This window comes from Macaca thibetana, chromosome 1 (assembly GCF_024542745.1).
Source record: "Macaca thibetana thibetana isolate TM-01 chromosome 1, ASM2454274v1, whole genome shotgun sequence".
In the NCBI taxonomy this organism is placed as follows: Eukaryota; Metazoa; Chordata; class Mammalia; order Primates; family Cercopithecidae; genus Macaca; species Macaca thibetana.
The window spans coordinates 83009844-83029323 of NC_065578.1; positions in this window are offsets into that span (position 1 = coordinate 83009844).

Sequence of the window (19480 nt, forward strand, 5' to 3'; positions counted from 1 at the left end):
GTAATAAATGCTTACAGTGAGTCATAGTCTTGAGGCGAAGAGAAGTTTTCCTTAGGGAATGATATGTTAGGAAGCTATCGCTGCAATTAATACTCCATAATAAACCAGCCCTAAACTATCCCAAAACATAGTATCTTTCAACAGTGAGCATTTCTTATTTCCTTCACAGGTCTGTGGGCTGTTGGGGGAAGTTCTGCTTTGGAATCTGGGTTGGCTGGACTTGGCTACATGTTTCAGGTCAGGTGCATGTTCACTCTGTGTATCTCATTCTGGGGCCCAGGGTGAAGGAGCAACAAATACCTAGGATTTGCCCTCCTCATAATGAGCAGAGGAGCCCAAGTGTTCAAATACCATTTCACAAGAACATTTAAGGTCTTTACTCACATAATATCCCCTAATATTTCAATGACTTCACGCAAGTCATATAACCAAGCCTAACATCAATGAGATAGGAAGTCTACTCCACCTACTCTAGTTCTCTGCAAAGTTCCATAGCAAAGGGAGTAAGTTAATAACAGCAAAAAGTAATCTGATATACCTCAAGTGACAATGGCACTAAGAACTTGAAGTGTAAACAAACGTTAGCAAGGTAGAGGAGAATTCAGCAGGACTAACATGATAGAACTAACTGTTCCATCAATTTAGAAGATTAGCAATTATTTCCAGATACTACTTTATACATCACATCTTTAAGATACTGATAATAGCCAAGAACTCTCTAGCCCCCCTGCCATGTTCCTTGAAGGGTTGAGTAATACAACCCGATAGTGATATGGAGTGTGTTGGGGAACATTTTCTCTATTTCTAAGGAGAATTTTTTAAGCCCTGAAGAACTAGATAAGACAATATGAATACATATTACAAATGGTAGCACTTATTCTCCTTAATTGAAATGTATGAGTACTGAGGAACAAGGGTAAAAGTAGGATTTGTCTATCTATCATTGTGACAAATGGGCAGTTTATCGCTTTGCATTTGCTCAGCAGTGCAGGAAAAGGGTGTAAGTTCAGAAAAATCTATTTCCCACAGAGCAATTATCAATTTTAATATTAAATTTTAAAATGATTTTTAATTTATCAACGGGTCCCGTAATTCAGGGTTGGAACTGTCAGATCTCTGCCTTGGATATTAGGCTGATGACGGGTCATAGCCAAAGTCCATAGATAATGAACATTTTGTAAATCTGTAATACAGTTCTTTTTTTTTCTCATTGTAAATTAATTGATCTTTCTGCCATTAGGGAGATCATCAATTGCTCTACTTTTCTCTCTTCCTCTTTCACTTATTTTTGGTTCAAATTCAAAGCAAATCATTTCAAAATAATACCCAGTTTTAATGAAAGCTACCCTAGCCCCTGGAAAAGTAGCGTTCTCTTGCTTCACCCGGACTTTGAAAGTTTCCTGCTTTCATGCAGTATTGAAGAAACAGTAAAACAGAGGTAAGTGGCTTTAAAATGAGAGGTCAAAAATTGGCCTCCTTTTGCTCCCCACTCTCTTGGCAGTGGAAACTTCCTCTTGTCTACAGCTCAGACTCCAAGAGAAAATTTGCATTTGGTGAAATCACAGACCTAAGTCAACTTGTACTCACCAAATCTCACACATAAGAAGCTAAGGCTACCACCGATACCAGAGCCCTCTACTTGGCTCTGATTTGATATGGGAGATTCAAATGTGTTTGAGGAAGTCAGATATTAAAATGCATCAGTGCGCATCTTAATTAACAACACTTAATTTTCCCTCAATGCTTATGAATTGTCCTAGTCAGTCTAAGATGACACTCTCCTATTCAGATCTAAGGTGGTACTTGCCTATCCAGGTCTAAGATGTTGTTTGCTATCCAGTTCTTTTGTTTGTTTGTTTGTTTTGTTTGTTTGTTTGTTTTTTGAGACGGAGTCTCGCTCTGCCGCCCAGGCTGGAGTGCAGTGGCCGGATCTCAGCTCACTGCAAGCTCCGCCTCCCGGGTTCACGCCATTCTCCTGCCTCGGCCTCCTGAGTAGCTGGGACTACAGGCGCCCGCCACCTCGCCTGGCTAGTTTTCTGTATTTTTTAGTAGAGACGGGGTTTCACCGTGTCAGCCAGGATGGTCTCGATCTCCTGACCTCGTGATCCGCCCGTCTCGGCCTCCCAAAGTGCTGGGATTACAGGCTTGAGCCACCGCGCCCGGCCTGCTATCCAGTTATAAGAGAACATATATAATAAAATGATTGATACTCTCTTTACTAATCAGGTAAAAATTACTGAGGAATTAATATACCATATTAATTCCTAACCTTCCACATAACTTCTGAAAATCCAAATATGCCATGATTTCCTTTTTTTTTTCCTACCTTTCAGAATTGATCTAATATCTCTAAAAGCCTATCACACAGTGAAGAACTGAACAAAGTAATCAGTAGATTACTGTCAAGATTAATGAATCCAAAGGTAAGCTCCTTGTACCAGCTACCTTCTTTGGCCAGCTTCTTCTTATCATTTTTTACGGAAATGAGAACAACCTCTATACAATAAATAGTATAATTTTCTCCTCAATTTAATGAAACATGATAGTTCTAAAGTTCTGGGAAAGCACATGCAGCATCTGCTTTAGTCAATTCACTATGTCACACACCTTGCACAATATCCAGCACATGTGAGGCATAAAAATATTACATGAATGATTAGATAAATACTTAAGTATATAAATATATAAATGGATAGATAAATGACTGTTAAACCAGCCCAAGACTGTTTGATAACACAAAATAACCCAAATCAGAAGAAAGAAAAGAAAACCTGGTTATCTGTAAAAGGTGTGGTATTTTCCCCTAAAGGATAAAAAAATCCAAGGTCAGTTTTTGCCCCCAGGGAAAGAAAAGATCAATGCCAGCATCCCAGCAGTCACTGGAAGCCCCCAGTGTATGCAGACCTGATGGAGGAAAGAAAATTGAGGTGAGGAAATAGATTTCATTTCTGAGTTTTAAAGTAGTTGTTATAAGCAATAGGGAAGAAATAATTACTTTTTAAATGATAAGCACCACCTGGTCAATGTGACAATCTTCTATTTAAATGTAACTTTGTAAAATGTGTCTATCTGATGGGTACATAGTTCTAGCATGCTGGATGTTTTAGGTCAGGAAGTATGAAAAATAATCACAATAATCCAAACACGTCAGGCAATAAGTGACTGGTTGTCATTGTCATTTAGCTAAAGAGCACAGTGGGAGGATCTCTCTCCTCTTTTCAGACAATAACAATTCTTTTAAAGAGAGGATTTTTATTCCCTTTGAGCAAAATGAAGAGTAAAGATTTTTCTACATCAAGACTTTTGGTGGCATGTTTTAGTTTGAGATTTTTGTTTCCCTTTTTGATAACTTTCAACCTCTTCAACCACAGAAAAAGAAACAACCAAGAGATAACATCCCAAGCAGGACTCTAGCAGCCCTGGATATTGAAATCTGGCCTTCTCTTCCTCAGCACAAAATTGAGATCTCCAGATATATTCCAGACCCTGCCTTTTAACTGACTCTTTGTCAGCTACCCTTCTCATCCCCACATCTTCCCAGCCCACAGTTTCATTTCAGTACCTCATCCACAGAACTCTTTCAAAAAGGAATAGGGAAAAACACCTCTAGCTGTACCTTTACAGCTCTGCATTCCTTTGCGCGGATTAAAACAAACTGCTACAGGAGACTGGAGCACTCAGCAATCTCCTTGCTCAGCCAACCTGAAGAAATCAGAGAGGAGTCCCAACAAAAAAAAGGCAGGACAGGTTTAGCAGATAAATAGACTGGATGCATTTTCCCTTGAAATCTTCTGGGGCTTGTTTACCACAATCTTAGTCTCCAATAAAGAACTGACTTCAGGCTTTGTAAAGCATGATGCCCCTTAAACACCAGACAATTGGGCTTATTTAACATGGAAGAAAGATTGTCTCTAAAAACCCACCTGAGAGCTGCAATAATATTTCACTATCTACGTCAGAGCCAAAGATCGGAAAACAGACCTTCATTCCAGACAGAGGCTCTGATAACTGAGTGTAAAGTGGCTTTGGAAATAGATACTAATTCTTGAGCTTAAAAAGTCCAATGCAACTAAAGATCGACAAGAGAACCAAGGGCTGATGGAAGCCCCCACATGGCATCGTTCAAGGGGCCTACACACCCTGATAAATAAGAAGTAGAGGTTTTTGTGCATTTCTTGAAATAACTCAACTGTGTATGTGTGTGTGTGTATATATATTTGAGTGTGTACAGTCCTCATGATGTGAGCATGGAGAGGCCATGGGTCTCCTGCTGGTACCTAGGCCGGTGTCCATGATAGGTTAACTGGTCTAGGCTTTGAGGGTGCCCTGGCTGGACATCCTACTATGTTCACCTGTGAAATGAACATTTCAAATTCATATACACACACACATACACAATTGGTCATTTCTTTTTCTGTGTGTACATATGTATATATGCATGTCTTAGTCTATTGTGTACTACTATAACAGAATACCTGAGACTGGGAAATTTACAAACAGCAGAGATTTATTTCTTACAGTTCTGGAGGCTTGGAAGTCCAAGGTTTGGGGGCTCACATCTGGTCCAGACCTTCTTGCTGCTTCATTGTATGGTAGAAGGTGGAAAGACAAGAGGGTAGGGAGGGGGAGGGGCCAAACATCCTTTTATGAGAAACCCACTCCTGCCATGACTAACCCACTCTCACAAAAATGGCATTAATCCATTCATGAGGGCAGAACCCTCACAACTTAATCACCTCTTAAAATCTCACCTCTCAACAGTGTTGCACTGGGGATTAAGTTTTCAATACATTAATTTTAGGGGACGCATTCAAACTATAGCAATATGTATTTATCATTTTCCCCATTCTCAACCCCTAAGACTTATCATTCTTAAGGAGTTAGTTTAACAGCAAGATCAGGTTTGTTTCCTTTGCGTTCAACAGCTTCATGCAAGCCCATAAAAGAACAAATCAGTCAACTATCCAAACTAACAGCATTTCATCAGTCCTACTTTGCCCTTAATAATTCATCCCTCTTATGTTTACTCTAATACCTGTGCAACATAAATATGCATGACATGTGGCTGTGTATGTTCAAGCACTTTCATGGATAGACTAACAGCGGGAGACTTTTGACCTTGGTCTGAATGGGAAAAAGTTTCTGCGATGACTAATGACAGAATTGACAGCGTCATACTTTAAATTAAAGAGGAAAGAGGAGAAAAACATTCCCGAAAGAGAATTTCTTAACAGCAATTTAGATTTCCATCTGAGAGGTGCTCTTTGTAAATTACATTTGAAAATAGATACTTTTTCTGTACCAGGTTTAACAAGGATAATACCTATCCTGTTGCCAAAAACCTTACAGAGATTGCAAGAAATAATAAAAGAATGTCTGTCTGTGGAGCCTTTGAGCTACTTGGAATAAATATGCTAACAAATACAAAGGCTTCTTATTAACTCTAGTAAATATTCTGTCAGGGGAAAAAAAGCCACAAATAAAACTGAGATTTGGGTGAAATCTACTAACTCGTAATCCAATTCTCCTGGATGCTTCAATTACTTTTTTTCTGACTCCCTTAAATTTGTAAAGAGTATATTAGATATTTAGCATCTTATTTTCTCACTGTTGAGAGGTTTTTCAACATCTTGGCAAATAATACCGAGTATTACAAGGACCAATTTAGTTAGGATCCATAGATGGCTGGCAACTCTGCTTCTCCACTGCAATCAAGAAATAGTAAAAGCACTAAGATTGAGACTTCGTTGTTGGCTTTGTTGTGCATCATATGCTTTCAATCTCAAAGGGATTTTTCCAGATGTTTCAGCCTGTTTTCCTGATGCATTTGAAACTGTTCTGTCTTCTGAGTTCATTTGCCCTAAAATATACAAACCCAAATCTCAGGCTGAATTGAACTCAATCATCCTTCTTTCCCATTTTTAAATGAAGCGTTCTGTTCTGTCATCAGGTGAAAGGGAGAACAATACCTTTAAGATCTCATTTGCAGATATAATATTATGAGAAACTTGGCACAGATTTATGTATCAGCTTGTAATGGCACAATTAGGATCTTTAGCTGCACAGGGAAACACAGGCCAAAAGGCATTTTTCATTCTTTGAACAAGCACCAACCAAACTTGGAAGGCTCTTGAAGTTAAAGAAGCAAGACTTCCAGTTGCATTAAGTTTTACCTAATGATTCTTTTCCTGGGCCCAGAAAATGACATTTGTCCCAGCAGGGATTCCAAAACTGTGCTGCAGGTATTACTTATGTTGGTAGGGTCACAATTAACACACCAGATGTGCAGAGAAAGGGGAGCTTCTTTATTTTCTACAAGTGATAAAATCTTTCTCACAAGCTTCCACCCTGCTGGTTGGCTGATGGGAGTAAAGAGGGTGGGGAGCAACAGGCTTTAACTTTAAATTTGCCTATTAATGATGTTTCAGCTCCTCTGGGTTACACAGCCTCTTTGGGATAATTTTTTAGTCAACTCAAAGTTCACTCCCTAATGGAACTGCTTCTCCTTTCTCCTCTTCTTTCACCAAATGATGTTTAAGTTACAGTCTTCATGACTGGGGATGGAGAGGCCCTTGGTCTCCTGCTGGTACCTAGGCAGGGGTCTGTGATAGGCTGACTGGTCTAGGCTTTGAGGGTATCCTAGCTGGACATCCTACTGTGTTCACCTTTGAAATGAACAGCTGTAATTAACAAAGTTCTTGGAGAACCAGGCCATCTCCCTTGGTGAATGACTCCAAAATTGGGTCTCACTACTCAAACTTGAAACTGCACTGAGGTCTGTGACCTCTATTTAATAACCTCCCAAATTATTTTCTAGATTAGAACTCAGAACACGTCATTTCCTTACATCTTCCTTTTCTCTTTCCACCATCACACATGACAGAAGGCACAATCTTTCTATTTTCTCTTCCTTCATAACTAGGGCTTCCCTTTCATTGTCTCAAGCGGCTCAGGCTGACATAAGAAATTACCATACATCGGGTGGCTTAGACAACAAACATTTGTTTCTCATGGTTCTGCAGGCTGGAAAGTCCAGGATCAAAGTGTCAGCCATTTCAGTTCCTAGTGAGAGCCTCTTCCTAGGGTGTGCAGATGGCTCTCTTCTCATTGTAATCCCCATGGCAAAGACAGAGAAATAGAATGGAAGGAGGCTCCTTTCCATCTCTCCCTAGGAGGGCACTAATCCTTTCATGAGGACTCCACCCTCGTGTCCTAATTACCTTCCAAAAATCCCATCTCCAAAGGGCATCACACTGGGGATCAGAGTTTCAATAGAATGAATTTTGGAGCAACACAAACATTCTATCCATAGTAACAACAGTTTTGATTTCTTTGCTCTGGGTGGTACATCCCTCAGTCCATGCCTTTCCAGGGGTCAAATGATTCATACTCAGTCTTAGAGGTAAAAAGTTTCAAGAGAATAAGATTTAAGGGGTAATAAAATACATAGTATAGTATTTTCAAAATTTTATCCCTATTACAAAGCACCACAATAAAAGCCTTTTAAAAAAGTACAAAGTTAAAAAATCAGCAATGTGTCTCCGTGTGTGAGAGAGCATGTGTACATGCATGTGCATAGTTTTCTATGTCTATACATGTGTACACATGAAGTAGAGGCCTGTAAAGACTCACAGGGAAGACAGCCTTCTCAGTCTATGAGGACAAGACCCTTTTGAATTATTCCACCCTTCACAATGTCAAAACTTACAGAGTATTTCATCACCTGCCATAGGTAATGGTGCCTTGAAAATAGACATGAGTTGTCAGCCCAGAACACACTCCCCTCTAGGAACCTGAGTATTTCCTCCAGGAGGTATCAGGGAAATGTCAAATCATTGGAGACCGCCTTTTTAACCCCAGCTGGCCTCGGCCTGGGATAAAATACACGTTTCCTGAGAACACCTCATAATTTAGACTGCACGACAGAGGTCCCTTCTGGATTTTCCACACAGAGTATTTATTCTGCTCTCCCCAGACTTCCTCATGGAGAACAGACATACTACCTCTACTACAGTCTATGGATTAAGCTGATGTTTAGACAATCTTTTGTTTTCCCTCTGGAATAAAGTAAGTCTGTGTTTCTCTCCCAAATAGTATCCCAGAAGTTATTCTTAAGTAGACTCAATCTTAGGAAGAAATTGAGTACGTAAAGAGGAAGTCGAGTAAATGAAATTTCCTACAGAAAATTCCATCTGCTAAATAATTATTTGTCATAAACTCTGGAGGAGTAAATTGACCTAACATGGTACTCATCACACCTCACTTATAACCAGTTTCTTTTTATAGCCAAGGATACAGTCTGATGGCAAATTTTAGTTACTCACGTATTATTTATGAGTTTTATCCATATAAAATTTGCTGGTAATCTGCTCTCCCCACAGTGTTTGTTATTGCTGACAATTGAAAGAGGAGTGTAATTGAATTCACTTTATAATACATTGCTTTTTTGTCAAGGAATATATAATTATAAATAAATTGATTTATTCAAAACGTGATTTGAATATCCTAGGTTGAAGTTATCCTTCTAAATAGAAGTGTGCAAAAAACCTAGATTTGGAAAGTTAGGCAGATCTGGATTCAAATTTCACCTCACAACAAGCTATTTTAGAGGAAGTTGCCTTCTGTCTAATTTGATCAACTATAAAATAAAATAGTATTCTTACAGTAATTAGGAGGACTAAATGACATCAAGCCTGAAATACCTAAAACCATTCTTGGTAAATTTAGAATACTTTTTTTTTTTTCCTCTTGTGCCCTGGAAACCAAGTCTAACAGTACATTATTAGCAGTTTAACATGTACAAAATGTAAGGAGGAGAGAAACCAAGGTCAGATACATCTGCATACAGTTTCCACTGCATGATCACGTTTCTGCTGAGCCTTGGACTCTGCTGGAGGCACCTAAGTATTAAACACAATAAATAACGTAGCATAATAATCAACCTAAAGAGGATGGTGGGTGATCAAGAAAGAACAGTATCTCCAGGTTTGGACCCAGAGGGTAAAGCTCCCACAGCATGGGTCCTCTGCGTGGCCAACCTTGAGACATCACTGACACGTCCCTTTGCTCAGTATGCCTTGTGAATGTGCCAGATGCAGAGCACTGAGCTAAATAAGAGAGACGTAGCAAAGAACAAGACAGTCCTTACACTCAAAAATGCTCATTATCTGTTTGGGGAGCCAGAAAGTAAATCTGCAAATCAAATGTGGTATAGTAACGGCTAGCTGAGAAGGAAGTACTGAGTGCCATGATGAAGAATTTCTCAGAGGAAGTAGTATCCAAGCTGCAACCTGAAGAATAGGAATGATCCTACGGCTACCAATGCCTGTACATACCTGAGGAAATCAGCTACTTTGTTTTCCGTGTAACTTGACTCAAACTTTCTGCTCTTGTCATAGTCTCTCTCTTCTCTTATTTTTATGCTGAGTATAATCTTAACTTTAGTCCACAACCAGTTTGTTTGCTTTCCCAATGTTTCTCAGATACATATAAAATTAGTTACTAACAGCTATTTAGTTGAATTCCCTAGAAGTCATTGGATCCTGAATCAGTTGCACATTCATGTAAATGTAGGCTGTAGAAATTGCTCTTATAGTAAAGTAATGTCATGCTAACAAAACATGTACTAGTTTTTTTTTTAATACTGTGTTCAAAGTTAATATTTGATAATACCCAGTTCAATGGATTCAGATGAGAGGTTTCAAAATGCAATTTTAAAATGGTTAAAAATATATACACCTTTATCTTGTAAATCTCATATAATTTGTACTTGTGCACATAAACTGGGAACATGTTTGTTTACCTGGAGTCTTTTTTGATGTCACTTACAGAAACCTAACTCAAATTAGCTTAAACTGAATCAAAGAGAATTTATCAAATTATCAGATATTGGTGGGTCCAGGTCTTCAAACACTGCATTGGTGCTCCTCCTCTCTCTCTCCCTTCCTCCCTCCCTTCCTTCATTTATCTCTTGATTCTGCTTTCTCTTTGCACATTATGGCAAAAATAATCCCCAACAACTCAACTCAAAACGTATGTTAGAGTTAGTTATGACAGAGAAGTCAGGGCTTCTTTACTAACAAATTCTGCAAAACTCCTGAAGATGCCTCTAATGGGCTAAATTTGAGTCATGTGACCATCTATGAACTATCACAAGAGCAGAGAGGGGGTGCCCTAGTTGTCCAGATTGAGTCACATGCCCAGCATCATGGCAGGGGAGACATCTGTTTATAGCCAACATCTTCAACGGGTTGGAAAGGACAATTGCTGAAAGAAAAAGATATTGGGAAGACAACATAGCAGCTATTCATTATAACGTAAAATGATCAACTGTGATACATTTTTTTAGATAGGCCAGAACATTTCAGTGTGTGAGGCCTTATTGCTAGTTCACCTTGCAATAGTGCCACCTCTGCTAAAGAATGAGTGAGAATTATCTGCAGACCCTGCACATATTTACAATCATATTCCAGCTCAAAGGGAATGAGCCTCTCAAAAGTTAAACTTCAGCCCCAGGCTCAGACTGAAATAGGAGTTTTTAACAGGAAAATCAGAGAAATTTCACCTGAGACAAAATATCTATGAAACACATGTGAACATCCAAAGGAGGTAACAGGCAAGTTACATCTTCATACTTCACACTGAATATGTCAAATATGGGAACTTCTTAACTGGTCATAAAAACATCTAGATAACAAGGACTAGAAGGGGACATTTCATTTTAAGGGAATTGTAGGGCAATTAAAAAGTTCCAAACTGTGCAATAGAGATTTATGAAATATAAATACAGTGAAAAGTTAGGCACTATGGATTATTTAGTGGACAGAAAAAGAAAAAGTGATTTCTTAATTTTCTCTTTGATTCCCCCAGAACCATGTAACAGTTTAATTGCAAAGAGATGCTTTAAGCAACCATCAAAAAACATTAAACTTCTCTGTGATAGGAATTGTGCTAGGGGCTGAAGACAGGACAATAAATGAGGCATGGTCTTGGCCTCAAGAAAGTCACAGTTTTATGGGGAAAAAAGGCCCTTCAGCAGACAATTAAAATATAATATTCCACAATAAATGTGTATAGAAGATTCTACTGGAACATATAATAACACCTGCAACTCTGCCAATAGATATATTCCTCTATATTGCCTGAAATTCCACCATTAGAAGTTGATCTACCTGAGTTGGAAGATACCTTTTTAAAATGTCAAATAGCTCTGATGTGAATATCATCTTAATCAGAATTGTTAGTTTTTCTTACTTGGTGTGAATTGATCAATCTGATCATTTCCCCTCTGAAGCACCTCCAATCAGTAAACTCAGGAAATGGTAGTGTCTTGGGGATTGAGGAGCAAGGGTAATAGAAGAGGACTTTGGATCTGTGGGATTGGGGAACCCCCCAAAGCCAGACTTCCTCTAAGAGACCAATTAAGACTCAGGCCAGCCCAGCATAGCTGCTTCTTCCTTCAATGCACTGATGCACTGTGTATCAGGACATTAAAGAACACTCGATCTTATAGAATGGACAAATGAGTCACTGATTTGAATACTTGGCTGGTGATGCACTCGTCAGGAAGAACTGAATAAACTCTCCACCTGCACATCTTCTGTCTCCCCTGCCAAGGTGACCAGGCATTTGGGTTTTCAAGATCTGGAGGGAAGTTGCCAGGTAGAAACAAACCCAAGCAGACAATCACTAATCAGGCCTATGCACACCCACTGAGACAATGAAGCTGAATTTATCTGGATTTGTATAGAAAGGTCAGGATCTATACTGGGAAGAACTTGAATCCCCAGGGCCTGTGAATGGGATGAGATGTACAGATTCTGAGAGGGTTGTGGGATCTTAAATCACATCTGAGAAGACTTTATAGGCCTGGGCAAGGACAACAAGAGTGAGGTGCAGTGGACTGGGATCAGGTCCTATTCATATCTTCTGATCTGTATAAACACCAGGATTTCCATCCAACAGCAGGAAGAAACAGAAGGGAGTCATGAACAGTGAGTGTACAAGACATCCCCCCAATCTTCATGGATACGCCTACATTGATAGGGAAGTGTAGCAGTACTTGTACACTGGATAGTATGGAAGAGTCCATTGCCTATTACAGAACTAGCTAGAAGTTATCTTTTCAGTGGGAGCAAATGCAAGATCAAAAGAGAAGATATTTAGAGGAAGGCAGAACACACATGGTAGTTAACCTCCCAAAGTTTGTTGTAAAATAATATCAAGTGTTTAGAAATGGTCATTTGGCCTAATATGGCCAATGATAGGAGGCATGCTGAAAATTTCTGGGAAAGGATCCCTCACTCCTAAGAAAGAGATAAAAAAAAAAAAAGAAAAGAAAAGAAAAGAAAAAGATGGTCCTTCTTCCTCTGGACATTGTATGTCTAGATGGGACTGCCAGAACTGCTACAGCCATATCGCTATCAGTCAGAGGAGGCAGCCAACACATGAAGAGGCATAGCTAAGAGATTGGCTGACAAGTGGAGCTGGAACCTTGGCATAGCCCACACAGAGCCATCACTTCTTGTTACATAAGTTTCAATATTGCTTAAGCCAGTGTTCTGTGACTTGCTGCCAAGAGCATTTGCTATACAATGTATGACTGTCTTGGTGTGTTCTCTCCACACTAACCACATTTGGTGCATTAAGCTTCAACCGGAACAGTGGATCAATTTGTGTAATGGCCCCTCTTTTCCGCAGTCCTACCTATTTTCTATTGTATACCAAAGTGCTGTCACCCCCAAACAACCCTGCCAGACTGTATCTTTTCTTAAACACCTCTACAGGCTTCCCATTTCCCATAGGGGCAACTCTCTTCCACGGCAGACAAGGCCCTTATGCACTGGGCTTCACCTGCAATCCTGTCATCTCCCACCACTCCATGCCCTATACCCGGAACATGAGTCATTCTGGCCTTCCCTCTGTTTCCCAACACAGTAGCTCTTTGTGTCTCTTGGACAATTTGTGGAAGGATTGTGCTGTCTAAAATGCCCTTTCTCATCTATTCTATCTGCATAGAAAAGCAGACTTTTCCATCTATACTTGTCTCTGGGAAGCTGTTTCGTGACATCTCTTCTCTGTGTGTTTCTTAGCACTTGCGTCATATCATCTGGGACCTTTTTAAAATATCTGTTTATATGCACCAGTCCTCCCCATTAGCCTGTGTACCTATGATGGTTAATTTTATGTGTCAACTTGACTGGGCTAAGGAATGCCCAGGGGGCTGGTAAAAACATCATTTCTGGGTATCTCTGTGAGGGTGTTTCTGGGATAGATGAGCATTTGAATCAGTAGATTGAATAAAGAAGATCTGCCCTCACCAATGTGGTCAGGCATCATCTAGACCACTGAGGGCCCTGACAGAACGAAAAGGCAGAGGAAGGACAAATTTGTTTCCCATATGGGCTCAGACATCCCTCTTCTACCTCAGCATCTATGCCCCTGGTTCTTGGGCCTCTGGACTTGGACCAGGACTTACACCATCTGTTTACCTGGTTCTCCAGCTTGCAGATGGCAGATAGTGGGAATTCTTGGCCTCCATGATTAAGTGAGCCAATTCCATAAGTCAAACAAATGGATCACTTTTGATGGATGATAGATAGATAGATAGATAGATAGATAGATAGATAGATAGATAGATAGATAGATAGATAGACAGACAGACAGACAGACAGATGATAGATAGACAGACAGACAGAGAGTGATAGCTATATCCCATTGGTTCTGTTTCTCTGGAGGACATTTACTAATACAGTGTCTCTTGAGACCACCTCTGTAACCTCAGTTCTGAACTCATCCATAATAGGAACTTAGTGTTCCTGGAACAAATAAACAAATGAATGAATAAATGAGTGCAATCCAGAATTTCAGAAAGTCAGAAACAAATTCTATAACATCTGGAGTCCTTCTGCGAAGTGAGCAACTACTTCCCACACCTCTTGAGGGTATCACAGCTAACCAGTCCACTAACACTTTCAACCCACACAGTGATTTATTCTGCCACCTTAACCTGTATTCCTGATAGCTGCTAATCTAAAGAGCAGGATCACTCTGGTGGGCATGACATTTTTCTACTATGTTTTAAGTGTGAATGCTGACTTCCGGCCACAACAGGGTTATTTGCAATGTTTGCTTAACACATGTGTGACATTGTGTTAAGAAGTCTAAATTAGAAGCATGTTATGTAGTGATGCAGAAACCAAAACAATTGTATATTTTTAATTAACTGGCTCCTACATATATTTATTTATTTATCAGACACAAAGCACATATATGTATTTTTAATACAAAGCATTTCCAAAGAAGAAAAAAGTTGGTAGGAATTAAAATTTGATCCTATGTTTACATAAAATGGTATAAATAGGAACAGCATCAATGTATGTTAAAAGAGAGAAAATAAATCTGTATGAAAATATATAATAGGGAATAACATAGATTAATGTATCCAGGCATTATATTGATGAGATTTTTATCAAGGGGTCCACATCAACTGCTTGCCAATAGGACACAAACTGTGGTATCCTGGGTCTGCAAAGCCACACTGGTTGCCAGCAGTTGGAAAAGTTGGCTGTAAATGAAGATTTTCTATCTTCTTTTGTGGCTGCTTATGATGCCATGTTGGTGGCATTAGTGCCTGGGAAATACGAAGAGCTAAATGTTTCCCCTATTTCATTTTCTAAATTTCATAGCCTGATGGCAGTAGGGCTGCAGGCATTGTACTCTGAAAGGATTATTACACTTCCTGAGAAGTTAAAGTCACTCAGCTTTTGCCCCCATGGCTTGGGACACCAACCGAGACATACTGCAATCACACAGCTGCAATAGACTGTCTCTCGTGGCTTACTGCTTAATGATATTCCAAACATCAGATCTCCCTTCCATTATGTAGCTTCTTTGCCACCAACTCCCTTTTGCTTCTTTTAAGCCTTTTTTTATTTTTGTATTTACCTTATTTATCTTACCTTCACACTTCCCTGACCTGATTACCCTTAGACATAATCATCTCCGGTTTTCCTTTATGTATCAGTGGCTGCCGCTTGATATTATGGTGTTATTTTAATATCATAATGGAAAATGATAAAGGCCAATCAATTACTTTGTATTATCCATTGTGTTCCATTGGGATTGATTTTCCTCTATGTAATCATGTTTGCAGCCATAAAAACAAAGATTAAAAACGGTTTTCTCTCTATTTTTCATATTCAAAAGCGTCGTATTAGTAACTCTGCTTCATAATGTTGCTGCTAAGAGAGCTAAAGCTCATCCAGAGAAACGGAGTCCCTGGGAGGTGGCTTGAGTAATGGACAGGACCCAGGGCTAGTTCTAGGACACTGGCCCGTGCCTCAGGTATTTATCTTCCCTGCTGTTCTCTGGAAAACAATCTGGCATCACATTTATGATTTAATAAATGGCAATCCTGTGTCGGCTGCACATTTTTGCACATCAGAAGAGGTTCCCACATTGTCACTTTGCCTTCTCCTCACCACATAAACTGCTGAAACTCTCCCATGTCAAATAACCTAGAAATGTACCAATAATGAATCTTCCCCAGTGCGGCTGTGCCGTTCACCCACTTAATCTTCAGCTGCCTGCTGAGGCTCTCGGTCCTTGAGAATAAATATACATTAGATGCAAGCAGGGTACATACAAATGCCAAGAAATAATACAAAGCAGGGTGAACAGCTTGCAGGGGGAACCTGCGGAAGACTCCAGTCTCTCTATAGCAGGGAGATTCTCTGAGTGGAGAATCAGCTTCAAAGAGATGAGCTACGAAGACTACGTCCTCTAATCACTAGCTTTACATGCACTGAGATTGACAAGCTGGTGGGCAGCCCCAAATGGCAGCCCTAGGCATGATAGAGAACTTAGCTTCTCCATAGGCCAGCTTGGCTGCCAGAACTGTGCTCCCTGCAATTCCCGTGGCCAAATGGGTAGACGAACTGTTTGTCTTTTGTTTGGTGTAAAAACCCATAGAGAAATATAGCTTATATGCAAGCTCTACAATGCTATGGTTTTATCTGACCTCACTTTTATGCTCAAATGCTCCGGACTCTCTTTCCCTTCCTCTCACTCCATGATTGACCCTTTTCTTTGAAATAAGCAAATAGCATACATTAAAAATCATTTCAGGCTATGGGGGCCTGGAACCAGGGATGAGGATCAGAGTGTGTGACATCAACATTCTCCTGCAGTATGCAGACACATAAGGATGCTGGTGGAATTTCAGAGATTGTCTCCTGGAGCTGCCGTGCCCCCTGTGCAGCAATCCAGAGGCTCCCTGGTGCCTGAGTTCAGCTGGGGAGCTCTGCTGCCACTGGCCCCTGGTTCTCCCCTCTAGAGGCTCATGAGATTCAGTTCTCAGGGCCCTTGGCTCTGGAAATCGCTCCTTCTGTCAGTTACCACAGCTGAGACTCAGTGTACGTTAGGGTGTCTTAGGACATGGCATGAATCTTATTTGCTCCTGTTCTTATGAAAATGTACATAACTGAAAGGAGTAACCTTTACCTGTGTGTTTGGAAGGTGCTTCACAAAATTTTTCTGCCCAGCTCCCTCCCTATAGATTCAGAGTTACACTTACCCCTTCCCAATTCTAGAGACTTTCTCTTTTGCAGCTGCCTTATCTAGGGGAGTCCCCCAGGGGCCACACTGTTGCCTGACAAGCAAATGAAGCCAGGAGGCAGCAAGAAAGGCCGCCACAAAGCCGTCCCCTCTCACAACAAAGCCCTAAGCTCCTGCTTGCTCATTTGATTAAAACAAAGTCTCCAACTGCCTCCCACAGCACCCTCCCTTAGAGAGTTCATGCTCAGAGCCACCGAGTAATTTTTATTGTATCACAAACAGTTGTTTAAATAGGTTGTCTGCACATGGTCATTTTATCCCCCTCCCCCTCCACCTGCCACAAATCTTCCAGGGTGGGGGGCAGACCCTGGCAGCTACCGCCCTGCCCACCCACCCCTCAACAGCCCTCATAAATAAGCTCCAGTATCAGCAGGACCGAGAGAGACCTGCAGTGGTAGGAGTGGCCGGACGACCTGGAACTTTGAAGGAAGCACTCCAAATGCTTTGTGGCACACTTAGCACTTTGAGAGGAGGGAGGCTGTGGGAATAGGGTCAGATTTCTTCTGCAGGGAAATTACTCAAATAGGTTTTAAAATTTATAGTCTGTGTTGTGATAATAAACAAAAATAAAATATACTCCCCCCAACTCAGAGTTTCTTTGGCTGCAGAAGTCCTCTGGGGTTGGCTCCCTCTACTGCTATGCTGTTTAGACAGAAAACTGGGGAGTAGTTTTCCCTGAAGCTGCTCCAAGGCTCCGGCTTCTATTCCCAGTTGAATTCGCATTCCATCGGCTTGCTTCCTCCTAAAAGGCACCCTCCTTTTCTGCAGACTACCGCTGACCACCCTGACCCCTCCACACCTCCTGTTCACTCCCACTTTGGTTCCTTCTTTCCTTTGGCTTCTGTCCTGCTTAGCCAGAGAAGCCTCTCCCAAATCACAAGCAGCTTCACTAAGCCATTGACAGCACACGCTGATGTCTAATAACAAAGCATTGCTCAACGATCCTCACCCTATCTACCCTGTTGGTCCCAACTCCAGTGCCGCTGCCCCCCATTCCGGCTCACATCTGTCTGCAGCGTAACTCAGAAAGGCGACATGCAGAATTAAATTTAAACATTTAAAATCTAGGGTTCCAACTGTGGGTGCAGTTACATAATTACAACACTTACCATATAACAGAATAACATTGTTTAGGGTAAGATTTTGGAGTTGCATTAATGGATGCTTTTTTTCTGTTTGCTGTAAACAGTCTTGATATATTGAAGAGGGGACGTTGTCAGTAATCACAGTACTTCTCAATACATCTCGTGAATTGTGTCCAAATGTAAGAAAAGCAGACTCGTTTTGAAATATCAACATCTGCCTTAATTTACTCGCTTCTGCATTATGGTTCTAATTGTACTCAATATAACCTATTGCTGTTGGATCCCCTCGGGGTCTTGGAAAAACTAGCAAAAACAAAGTGGAATGGATTCCATGTGTGAAATCTACAGGCATTTTTTTTCCTTCGCCTTTTATTACGTTAGAATTTATAACACTCCATGGCCCATATGAAAAGCATTTCAACTGATATCAGTGAAATTATCTCCTAAAACTAATCTCTCACATAAAAATTGAACTGGATGAACTTTTCTTGTAAGCTGACAGGTGAAGAATCTTCAGTGAGGTAACTTCAGTTTTGGAATATTCTTACATTAAACATATCCTTTGGGCAAATAATTCAAGTCATTTATAAAAAGCATTTTAAAGGTGCATGTATCTGAAATCTTTTTTGTGCCTATATTAAATTTCATGTAATCTAAATCAGTGACCATTCTCAGGGCCCCTTTTCTAGGGCACAGCATTATACATATTCTGGGGGTATTTGCCACATCCTTATTATTTTATTCTTATGACAACACTCCAAACATCCTTATTATTTTATTCTTATGACAACACTCCAAACGTATTCTTTTTAGAATATTTTAGAATATTCTTGGAGTGTTGTCATAAGAATAAAATAATAAGGATATCTCTGTAGGAACAATAGCAGGTCTGTTTCTCAAAACATATTTATCATTGGAGGGAAAATGAGATACAATTATCTTCCTTAATAAGAATTAGTATCTGTAGTGCTTGAAATGTGCTAGGTGTATTAAGCACCTTATGCATTGTCCATTTTGACCTGAAAAACAGCAGTTTAAGTCTCATGACCCCCATTTTACAGATAAGGAAACTGAAAAGGTTGAGAATTGTACTCAGCTGATACGTGGCAGAGGCAGAATTAAACAGAGGTTATCCACATGTCACAGAAGCGTTATTACAACAGGAAGACCTAAAATTGGCTTTTGTTGTTGAAGATGGTTTTTAATGCAGGCAGAATTTAGTGACTGTAGAAGAGCTGATGTTTGAATATTGTTAGAGAAGATCCCAGAGGAAAAAGTTGGGTCTGCAAGGAAAGTAAACTTTTATGGCCGTGTTGTTTCAGAAGACTTGGCAGCACTAGTTACTCTCACAACTGCATGCATTGCTCTGTTACTTAATCAGTATTATACAGTGCCACTTAATCCTTTTTATGGCTTAGCTTGTCTTGTAATGTTGTTGTACTGCTGATAAACCCATTCACAAGAATAATGTACCTTTAAAAAATCGACATCACGCTCTGTGTTTAAAGTAAGAACATGTCTATGTGGAAGTTTATTATGTCCCAGCATTTATGACAATACTGACATTAAAAACAGGGTTACCCGGTAAAGACTTAGGAAGCGTGAAACCATTTTTAAAACAAGTAGTTATTACACTGTCCTCTGAGATTCTGATTACAGGGCATGAATCCTCTTGAACCATGGATTAAAAGTACTCAGATTGAATTTTTATCATAATATATGTATTAAGTAGGTAACAGCTAAAATCACAGTAAAAATTTAAAAAGTAAAAAAAAAAA